Below are 10,738 nucleotides of genomic sequence, written 5' to 3' on the forward strand. Positions count from 1 at the left end.
TTATGTTCTTATGCCTGCTAAAACACAACCTTTTTTTAATGCACAGAGCCAGTGGACCTGTGTGTAGCCTGGGCATCTGAGGCATTTGTGCCTGACCTGGCTGGGTGGGGGCTGTGCCAGGGAATCTGCAACTAGGGATTATTTTTGGAGTAGGGCTTATATTTCAAGTATCCTCCAACAACATCAAAAAATCATGCTAGAGCAGACCTGGGCATTATACGGCCCGCGGGCCACGTCCGGCCCGCCAGATGATCCTGACTGGCCCGTATGACAGACCTGGCCCTGGCCTAAGAGGACCTGTTTAGAACCGTGCTGCTCATTCTTCCGCTAACCTTCCCCCTTCCCCCCTCACCTTGCCACTGTGCCGGAAAGGGCCTCTGAGAAAGGCCACTCCCCTCAGCAAGCGAGTGGCTTCCTGGGCCTTCCTTTGAAAGCCCACGCAGAAGCTCGGGTTAGCCTTGGCTGCCGGCTTCTGGCGGGCTTTCAAAAGCACCAGTCGGAGGAGATAGAAAAAAAAGTAGGTCAAAGCGGATTCTTAGTCTCCCCACTTCGCTTGATTGATTCCTAACAGTTTGCGGACAACTATGCAGGTAAGGTTAAGCCTTCCAGTGATGGTCCAGTTTGTGCCAAATAGTGTTGTATGCAGAACTGTTGCCACTGATTCCAAGTTGATCTGTGCACCTGTCTGTCACTTATCAGCCCCTATTATGCCGAATTGAGTTCAGCCTTTTGGCCCGGCCCTCCACAATATTTTCTGTTTCTTATGCGGCCCCATGGAAAAAATAATTGCCCACTCCTGTGCTAGAGCTTATTTTCGGGATAGGTCTTATTTTCGGGGAAACATAGCTCGCTCACAGTGCAATTATACTGAAACTATTTTTCCGCCCAAAAGCCTGGCCATTACCTATGCCCCTGAGCAGTTGGCCAACGTCCCTTTGGTACTTGGTCCACCATTTTTCCATCTCTCACCTCACTGCTTCACCCCATCCTCTTATTTTTATCATTTCTTGCATTATCTTTCTCTCTCCATTTTTGGGGGATCATTGAATCAGTGATGCTATGAGTTATTGCTACAGTGCATTCCTTCAACCGATGATGCAGGTGGCCAAGAAGCAAACATTCCTGGAGGGAGTGCGGACCAAACATACATAAAACGTCGCATGGGGATCAAAAACACCCTCGAGATGGGGGCAAGTGTGGAATGCGGAAAAAAAAAAAGGAAAGGCAAAATCATAGATGGGTCTTCCTCTGCGCTTTAAGATCATAATAGGGTAGAATAGTGAGAAATGTGAAGCGAGAGAGTAATTGCTTATTGCTTTGACTTTGATATGTGACAAAGAACAAAGGTACAGCAAGACTATGGGAGTTTATTTAGCCCCTTCCTCACATGCAGAATAATGCACTTTCAGTGCACTTTGCAGTTGTGTGGAATAGCAAAATCCACTTGCAAATAAATGTGAAAGTGGATTGAAAGTTCATTATTCTGCATGTGAGGAACGGGCCTCTGTTGGGCTCTAGAAGAATTAAATAAATAGTCAGCCTTGCACCTTGCTCTCCTTTGTCATCTCCTGCTTTACTTTGATAGCCAGAAAAACAAAAGAGTTGTGTAGTGTCTTTTTGCAAACGGTCTTTGTACCTGCGGGGAATATTGAAAAAGGAAAAAGGGACTCAGGGAAGATTCCTTACTCTCATATAGTTTCTTGTAGACGCAAGCTGAATTTGGGCGATTGGCAAAACACATCCTTCCACGAATAGTGCAAGCGTCATCCCCAGACCGCCACGGTTCACACTGCTCGCACATCAAGCCGTATGCTGTAAACAATAGGCATTTTATTGATCACAACTGCTGTTCATAGATACCACACTTTAGCTTTGGCAAAGCTTTTTTTTTTACTTTTGATAATGCTGTTGGTGCCAGATCTTACTGAAGATCATAATGTGGGGGGAATTCATGCTTCCTGCCTCACTCCTATGTGGCTGTTTCAGCTCTTGATAATGGTACAGGGAGGGACACAGAAGCCACTCATTCTCTTTACCATGGTTCTCAGCAGGATGAGGTCCTTTTGACATTTTGAAAAGTTTTTTTTTAAACTCCCCAATGGTGCTACATTTACTGTGGCAAATTTAAGGGCACGGTGTTGTCTGGTTTGGCCACTGTCCGGGGGCAGCAGCAACGGCCCCACCCCTGGACAGAGACGAAGCTCTCTTCAAGGCCCTCAGGCCACAGGAGATGCTAGGAACATTGCCATGGCAACAAGCTCTGGCTGACAGCCAAGACGAAGCTCCAGCAGATGAAGCTTCAGCCTTTGAAGCTGAGATGGAGCGAATGGAAACTGGAAGAGCTAGGCCAGTGGTGGCGAACCTTTGGCACTCCAGAGGTTATGGACTACAATTCCCATCAGCCCCTGCCAGCATGGCCAATTGGGTTCGCCACCACGGAGCTAGGCAGAGACTGCGGGCTAAGCAGACATTTGGGGGAGGCGGGGCAGGAAGCAACAAGGTTAAAAAGGGGTAAAGTCTATAAAAGGGGAAGAAGGGAGGAGGGTGTGGTGTTGGGGAAGAGGAAAAAAGCCATTTGCTCTGGCAAGGGTTTAGGAGTGAAAGCAGCAAGGGAGAAAGGAAACTCAGTTGTGCACATAAGGGTTTGGCAGCACATTTGCCTCAACCCAAAGGGACAGACAGAAGTAACGTTTGTTCCTGAAGTGGGTGGTGAAGAGGTTTCAGCTGACAGACACCTGAGTCAGAGCCAGCTGAGGCATCCTAAGGGCAGCCTTCACGCTTAGGGGAAGTAAAAGAGAGACCACCACTCTGACACCAGTGGTGAGGATGGCTTTACCAATGGCCATGTTAGGGAAGGAGGGACGGCACACTTAACCCCAGGCAAGGAGGACGGGGCAGACCCCCATAGCCACTAAAAGTAACATCAACGAGTGCACAGAACGGTATTCCAGAGATATGCTATGGATTGAACCTGGGACTTTCTGCATGCCAGGCAGATGCTCTGCCACTGAGCCACAACACTTCTATCCTTCCGATATCCTGCAGATGAAATCAGATGGAAGGTTGGGGCGCGATGGAGAGGCAGGCAGGAGAGACAGATTGTGATGCCAAAACCTGGGATCACGGGGGTAAGCATCAGGTTTCCTCAGTGTCAAGAGAGAGGTGATACTGGAAGCTGTGTTTGTGCCCCTGCCCAGGGTTAAGTACATTGGAATCACTGCAGATGAAGAACACTCAGATTGGACACATTTTGCAGTACAGGGAGTTTAGAAAAAATTTTTCCCCTTGGACCACTTTCTTGACATTAATTTACCCTCCAGCTGCTCTTTGCCTTGAGCCATTGCATCCTTTACTAACAGGAATCCAGTGGAGCAAATAAAGGCAGAGAGAGACCCTTCCTCTCACGGTTGTCTACAACTCACAGGACCACTTGCCTTGACATTAACACAGATTAGGCTACAGGGTTATCATCACAATAGCCAAAGTTCATGGTGGCATGGCTGTGTTTCAGTCTTTCAGAAGATATTTCCTCCAGAACATTCTAAGTCCTTTTTCCAGTTAAAACAGCAGCATGGGGGTTTGTTGCTTTTAAAGAAGGGGGTCCAAATTGATGACGAGTACCCGCACACTGGAAAACGTCTCTCTCCTTACCTCATGTAAATGGGACTTACCTCCTTGTCCAAGACAGAGGAAAACTAAGACAGCAAGAAGCCAAGCTGGAGCCATGGGTGTCCCTTATCCAAGAAAAAGCCCACTGCACCAGATAGCCCTGTGGTGTAGAGACAGACCTTGTCAGAAGGCAGGGTGCTTTCAAAAAATCTCTTGCCCAATCTGGGATTAAGGCAGGCAATTTAATGTAGGGGCTCTTGCAGATGTTTCAAATGCTGCTCATCAATGGCAGTTCAACTTAAACCATGGGACTAGCTGCTCAAACTGAGATATCAGTTAAATAAGGCCAGATGAGATGTCATTGGATCTTGAGGTCACCTGGTCCTACAAGAATTAAATGCTCCACTAACCTTATATCTGGTGACCTTCCCCGCAGAAGTGATGCAGAACAGTAGGCATCTGGCCAGTGTTCCTGCAAAGATCCCTTGACTTTCATATAATATCTCATGGAACAGAAGTTTAAAAAAAAATAAGATTTTGGAGGGATCAACTTTTGAGAGCCAAAAGTCTCTTTGGCCGAATTCCCACTGAAAATTTAATCTAGACACAACCAAGTTTCAAAAGAATTGGCACCTTTCCATCCAGGTTCCAACATCCTCACTGCAGCATGTTTCTCGTGAAGACATCTAGGCCTGCCCCTTGGGGGCGGGGGTGCCTGCTGTCAGAGGTGCAATTGTTAAGCTAGCAGCACCAAAATTTCAGAGTGTCTTTAGAAGCCCCTCCTGATGATACCAGCCTGGTTTGGTGAAGTTTGGTTCATGGGGGCCAAAGTTATGGACTCTCAAATGTGTAGGCCCCCATCTCCTATTAGCTCCCATTGGAGTGTTTTTTTCAAAAAGATGCATATGTAGAAGCAGGTCCAGGAAAATCTCGTGATAAGCAGTGGGGAGCACCAGAAACGGGACTGATCTGTGTTGCATGGTTCGGCTGTGAGGAATTCTCGAGGGAACCTGGCTATTTCAGGTGACTATCCCTGGATTAATCGCCAGTGAGGAAATCACCTTTGTCAACAGCGTTCATGTTGAATGAGCTAATTTGTCATCCTACTGACTGACCTTGCTGTTCGATCATGATTTTAGTTTTTTTAACAAGAATCTCAGGGAATAAATGGATGGTGAGTGATAGCAAGATTTATTTACAAGGATGAAATAAAAAAAAACATTTACGGTGTAATCCTAAACTGAATTACCCCCTTCTAAATCCATTTAACTCAATAGAGTATTAGAAGTGTGTAAATCAGTTAAGGACTGCATGGTTTATTTACTGGTTACATTTTTTTAAAGAATGAAAAAAATTCCTGCTGAGTTCCTCTTTTTTGGACACTGAAAGAGTATTTGTCATATCGGGCTGGAAATATCTTTGGTTTTCTTACAAAGAGATTTAAAGCCCTACACAATTTGAGACCGGCATACCAATGGGACTGTCTTTCCTGGGTCATTTCCCAAAGAACACTTTGTTCAGCAAGCAATCATTTGCTGGTGGCTTTTTTGGACCTGGCTTAACCTGATGGAATACTCTGTCCGATGGGACCAGGACCCTGCTGGACCTTATGCAAGTATTCAGGACCTGTAAGACAGCAGCCCCTTCTGCACAACACATGTATAGCCGGTTGCAGTCGGGGTAAAGTAACCCGTGTTCCTGTTTTTGTGTTCACATGCATCCATGCAGGCTGCAATTGAATCACATGGAAACCATGCGAGTTGCTGTTGCACCTTCACTTGGAATTGTGTCTCTTTTTAAAATTTACTTTCCACTAATGGGTAGCTACACAGGCATGCACAAATGAGCCCCTACAGTCATGCTGACATCTCACAATACAACCATCTGCACCTGCATGGCTACACAGATGTAGGCTGCGAAAAAAAAAAATTTTTAAGGAATACGGAGGCGAATAAAGCGCCTCTTGCCTGGCCATTGGCTCACAAGTGGCTGCAATGAAGGATTTTTGAAACGACTCATAAATAGCATGATTCTAAAAAAAACAGTTTTGGGGGAAATAACATGGAGCAGACTTGCTTTAGGGGTGGGATCTGTGCAATGTCCCCCTCCCAAACAGGTTTTTTACTATTCTAAACCTGTGGTTTTTGGCCTGTGCGGAGTGGGCAAGAGTTGTTCAACCAGGCATAAAGTTGAGGCAGCTACAATGTTATCTGGTCTCCCCTTTTCCATCAAATCCACCATTAATCCCTCAATGAATTCTGTTTTCATTATTCACCATTTTGAAGATAGTCATGAATGTAAAAAGTAGATGCAAATTATCTTCTCATATTTAAAAGTTTTAAATTGTGTCATGACTACTGTAAGTCATCCCAAGCCTGAAAAAGGGAGATGCGACAAAGGTGTATTGACTAGGGTTGGTAAATGGGAAAAAAATTCGGCCCCGGTTCGGATTCGGGTCCAGTTCGGATGTATGGGGTCGGATCCCCCCCCTATCCGAGCCTGCCAGGGTCGGATACACCCGAATTTCCGAGATTCTCGGGTTCGTTTTTATTTTTTTGCTGTTTTTCCCTGTTTTGGCCTGCAGGGGGCGCATTTTTAAAGGTATCGGCATGAAAATTGCAGGGTATCTTTGGAATAATGTTCTGACCATGCATCCCAAGTTTGGTGCAGTTTGGTTCGGGGGGGGGCAAGTTATGGACCCTCAAAGAGATAGCCCCTTATATTCCATTGTTTTACCAATATAGGAGGCTGATCTTTGAGGGGTCCATAACTAGGCCCTCATTCCAGTACCGAACTTTCAAACTTCAGGGGTGTCATCCAAAGATTACCATGTCCAGAACAATTTTCAAAGATACCCCAATATGTTTTCAAAAATCTAAAATGCGCCCTGCAGAAACATTCCGTAAGTATCTTTTGCCCAAGATTACCTGTAGTTTGCATTGCAAGATTTTTTTTGCAATTGCTTTCCAATGGGGGGAATTCCTGGGGTGCCTGCAGGGAGATGCATTTTTAAAGGGGTGCCATCGTCACCGAAACTTTCAAGAGATTATCTTCAAGACACTATTCTGATCATGCACTCCCATGTTTGAATTTTTGGGTTGCAGTTTGAGTTCAGGGCCCCAAGTTATGGACCACCCCTCAGAGCAGGTAGTCCATTATCACCCATTGACTCCCTACAAACCTCCACCTCATAAAATGAAGCCACTGTGAAATACACTTCAAGCCAGGGACACAACTGACTCTGCTACCAAGCATGATGCCACGCAGTCACCTCATCAATACTGCAGCAGCCAGCACAAAGGAAGCCACAATTTGGAAAACCACTTATACTGAAAATATCACAGTGCAACACAGATTTCAAAATTTCTGATTTCAACATTCCTTGGCCTAATCACAGAACTCTCTCCATTCCACCTACTTTTAAGGTGTCTGTAGGGATTCAGGAGATTCTTGTTACAGATACAGAGAAACAGGGTATATGCATTACACCAAGTTCCTCTTCTGTACACATGACAGCAATTTAACAATAGTCACACACTGTAACACCAGGAAAAATCAGTCTTTCTGCTTCAGTAATGCAGAAGAGGGCAAACCCTCCCCCAACACATGCACACACACACAAGAATCCAGACAGCAAAGTGAAACACTGAAAATGCTGTGCAATACCATACCATGCAAAGCATCATAACTTAAGTTGCACACACCCCAACAACTCAGCCTTTTGTGGCTTTACAGCCTTTAACACCCCCCCCCCCAAATTCCAAGAGGAAAGCTATGCGCTTTCAACAGTTAGTAAAAGCAAAAAGTGCTTCAGTGCGAAAATTGGTTCGGTTGGTATGGTTTCACCCACCAAAATCCTGCCTTTAGTTGTCTTCTTGACTTCTCTTCTCCTCTCTAGGCATGCAATAGCCCATTAAGACAAGCTTTCAGTAATACAGGGATTTCAAGGAAATGGGCCTTCCTTGAAAAGTCTCTCCAAGCTCTTTGACACAGTTTGTGGCCAGATGCAATTTTTCAAAAATCCAAAAGGAATTCCTTAAAGTAATCCAAGCAGTCTGGGCAAAATCTCTCCATATGGGGCTGCCCAGCCCAGCCTCTTGTTCAGGTCAGGCTGAATTGAAGCCATCAGGCAGCAAGGTGTGACCCTGACCCATTCATCGCCATGGTAATACATTAAGAAGACAAAGGAATAAGAAAATGGCCTCAAGGTCCTTCTGTGAAGACTTGGGCAGATCTGAATTTAGCAGCTGCAATGTATTGTCCAAGGCTTTCACAGCCATATGCAACTGGTTGTGGTGGGTTTTCAGAGCTGTGTGGCTGTGGTCTGGTGGATCTTGTTCCAAACATTTCGCCTGCAGTTGTGGCTGGCATCTTCAGAGGTGTATCACAGAGGGTAACAGACATGAGTAACAGACTTCCCTCTGTGATACACCTCTGAAGATGCCAGCCACAGATGCAGGCAAAACGTTTGGAACAAGATCAACCAGACCACAGCCACACAACTGGGAAAACCCACCACAACCAGTTAGCAGCTGCAGTTCATAATATTATCCCAAACACGAGGCCTGGCAAACAGGCATGAGATTGCTTCAACGCACTGACAAACCTTTTGTTTATGAAACAACTTCCTATCATTCAGGGATAAATACTAGCATAACTGAACACATATTCTGTACATGTTCAACTCAATTATAAAAAGTCTCAGTATGCTTTTTGGGGAACGCACACATTAAAAACATAAGACAGAGCCTGCTGGATCAGACCAGAGTCCAACTAGTCCAGCACTCTGCTACTCACAGTGGCTCACCAGGTGCCTTTGGGAACTCACATGCAGACTGTGAAAGCAATGGCCTTCTGCTGCTGCTGCTTCCGAGCACCGGGTCTGCTAAGGCATTTGCAATCTCATATCAAGGAGGATCAAGCCCTTCGGGGGAGCCCTTCAGGGGAGGGCAGTATAAAAATGCAATAATAAATAAAATAAAAATAAATAAATAAGAAGATTGGTAGCCATAGATCGACTTCTCCTCCATAAATCTGTCCAAACCCTTTTAAAGCTATCCAGGTGAGTGGCCAATGCCATCACCATCTCCTGTGGCAGCATTATCTCCAAGAGCACCAATCAACTACATTGAGTGAAGAAACGTTTCCTATCATTTGGCATAATTTTTCCCCCACCCTTTACGCAAGCAAGGGGAGTCCACCTACAAAAAAAACTGAAATAAAGGTCTTATTTATCCCATCTGTTCTTCTGCACGTGGAGCAAGGAAAACAAGGGAGGTTGGGGGAGATTCTTGGGGGCCAAGGTTGGTTAGAAACTTGGGTGGGGGGGGGGTCTTGGCTGTTTGTGTATTGTGATTTTTTACAACACCTTTGCAGCACCTTTTAACTTCCAGCCTTTTTTTCTTTCAGCGGTACATGGAGAAATCCTCTGACAGTGGGTAAGTGGGGCATTCTTTTTTATGGGGGATTGGTTGGGAAACTGGGTGCCAAGGTGGCATGGGTGAGGTGCCTTACGCTTGTCTATTAATGTGTGTATGCTGTGCTTTCGAGGTCAAGGGCTTAGAAGAGGTGGGGCAACTTTAGCATGGGAAGGGGGGGTGCTAAGAAACTGGCCATTGGTGGGGTGCTTGGACTTGTAAATCACACTCAACTTTTTATGGGGAAGGAAAGCTGGTAGCTTAAGGCATGTAGTGAGGGAGGGTGGATGGAGTGCTTCCAACTTTGAGTTAAAGCACTCCATCCACCTATCCCTCGCAGCACACTTGCCAGCCACTCCTCAGCAGCCTTCAAGCCCGATCTGCACGCACACAGAACTGCTGCGCGTCGCGGATCAGGGCTTAAAAGCCGCAGGAGCTAAATACATTGGGGGGAGGAATGGGGCTGGCAAACGTTTAAAGTGGCGATGGTTATTCCAAGGGTGTTGCTCGATTTTCTCGCAAAGTAAGCCACCTTCACCAAGCCCGTTCTACCCAACTTCTGTGGCTAGATGCGGATCGGGAGTTTGGAATCCACAGCAGGGCGACTTTGGGGAGGAAAGGCTGGCAAGTTTGGCAAAAAAAAGGGGAGTGGTGGGATGGTTTCTCTCCAAGGGTGCCAGCCCCATTCCTCCCCAAAGTCGCCCCTGCAAGCTTTCAAGTTCCCCGACATCTGCCGCGCACGCAACACAGAACTTCTGGTGTGCATGCGGATTCAAAGGGGGAAACTTGGAATGTCCCACCCGCAGGGAAGGCTGACTTTGGGGGAGGAAAAGGGCTTCAGCAAAGCTTGGCTAACAAGGGAGGAGTGGATGAGTTTTCTCAAGAAGGGGTGCCAGCCCCTTTCCTCCCCAAAGAGTCGCCTCTGCAGCTTTCAAGCGCCTCGATCTGCACGCACACCACCAGAACTTCTGGGAAATGCGTACGCCGATCAGGGGAAGGCTTTGAATTACGCCTACAGGGGCTTAATTTTCAGAGGGAGGAAAGAGGCTAACTGCTAAGTTTGGCAAGGGAGGTGGATGAGTTTCTCAAGAAGGGGTGTTAGGCCTTTCCTTCCTCGAAAGTCAGCTTCAGAAGCTTTCAAGCCTTATCTGCACGCATACAGAACTTCTGTGAAATGCGAAATTGCTGATCAAGGGGTTTAAATTCAGATACGGGGGTGACTTTGGGGAGGAAAGGCCACAAGCTGCTGGCAAGGAGGTGCGATGGTTTCTCATAGATTGCCAGTCCCTTTCCTCCCCCAAAAGTCGCCCCTGCAGCTTTCAAGCCCGATCTGCACGCACACAGCGAACTTCCCTGCGCGTGCAATGGATCAGGGGCTTGGAATTCAGCCCAGAAGCGACTTTGGGGGGAGGAAAGGATGGCTAAGGTAACTATCTGAGGCAAGACGATGCGCGAGGGTGGATGGTTTCATATGCCAGTCTTCCAAAGTCGCCCCCCTGCTTTCACTGGATCTGCACGCATTACAGAACTTCGCGATCAGGGGCCTGGAAGCCAGGGCTTTACTCTCAGAGGAAGTAGACTGGCGCCACGGCTTATCACCCTTCTTTGCCATCCCAACCATGAAGCAGAAGCCGCTGCAGGCTGTGGCTGAGTGGGAGGTGCGTTTGTCCCCCCCTCCTCCCTCCCGCCTGGCAATCCCTTCCGCATGGGAA

Source organism: Sphaerodactylus townsendi, linkage group LG03 (assembly GCF_021028975.2).
Source record: "Sphaerodactylus townsendi isolate TG3544 linkage group LG03, MPM_Stown_v2.3, whole genome shotgun sequence".
NCBI lineage: Eukaryota > Metazoa > Chordata > Lepidosauria > Squamata > Sphaerodactylidae > Sphaerodactylus > Sphaerodactylus townsendi.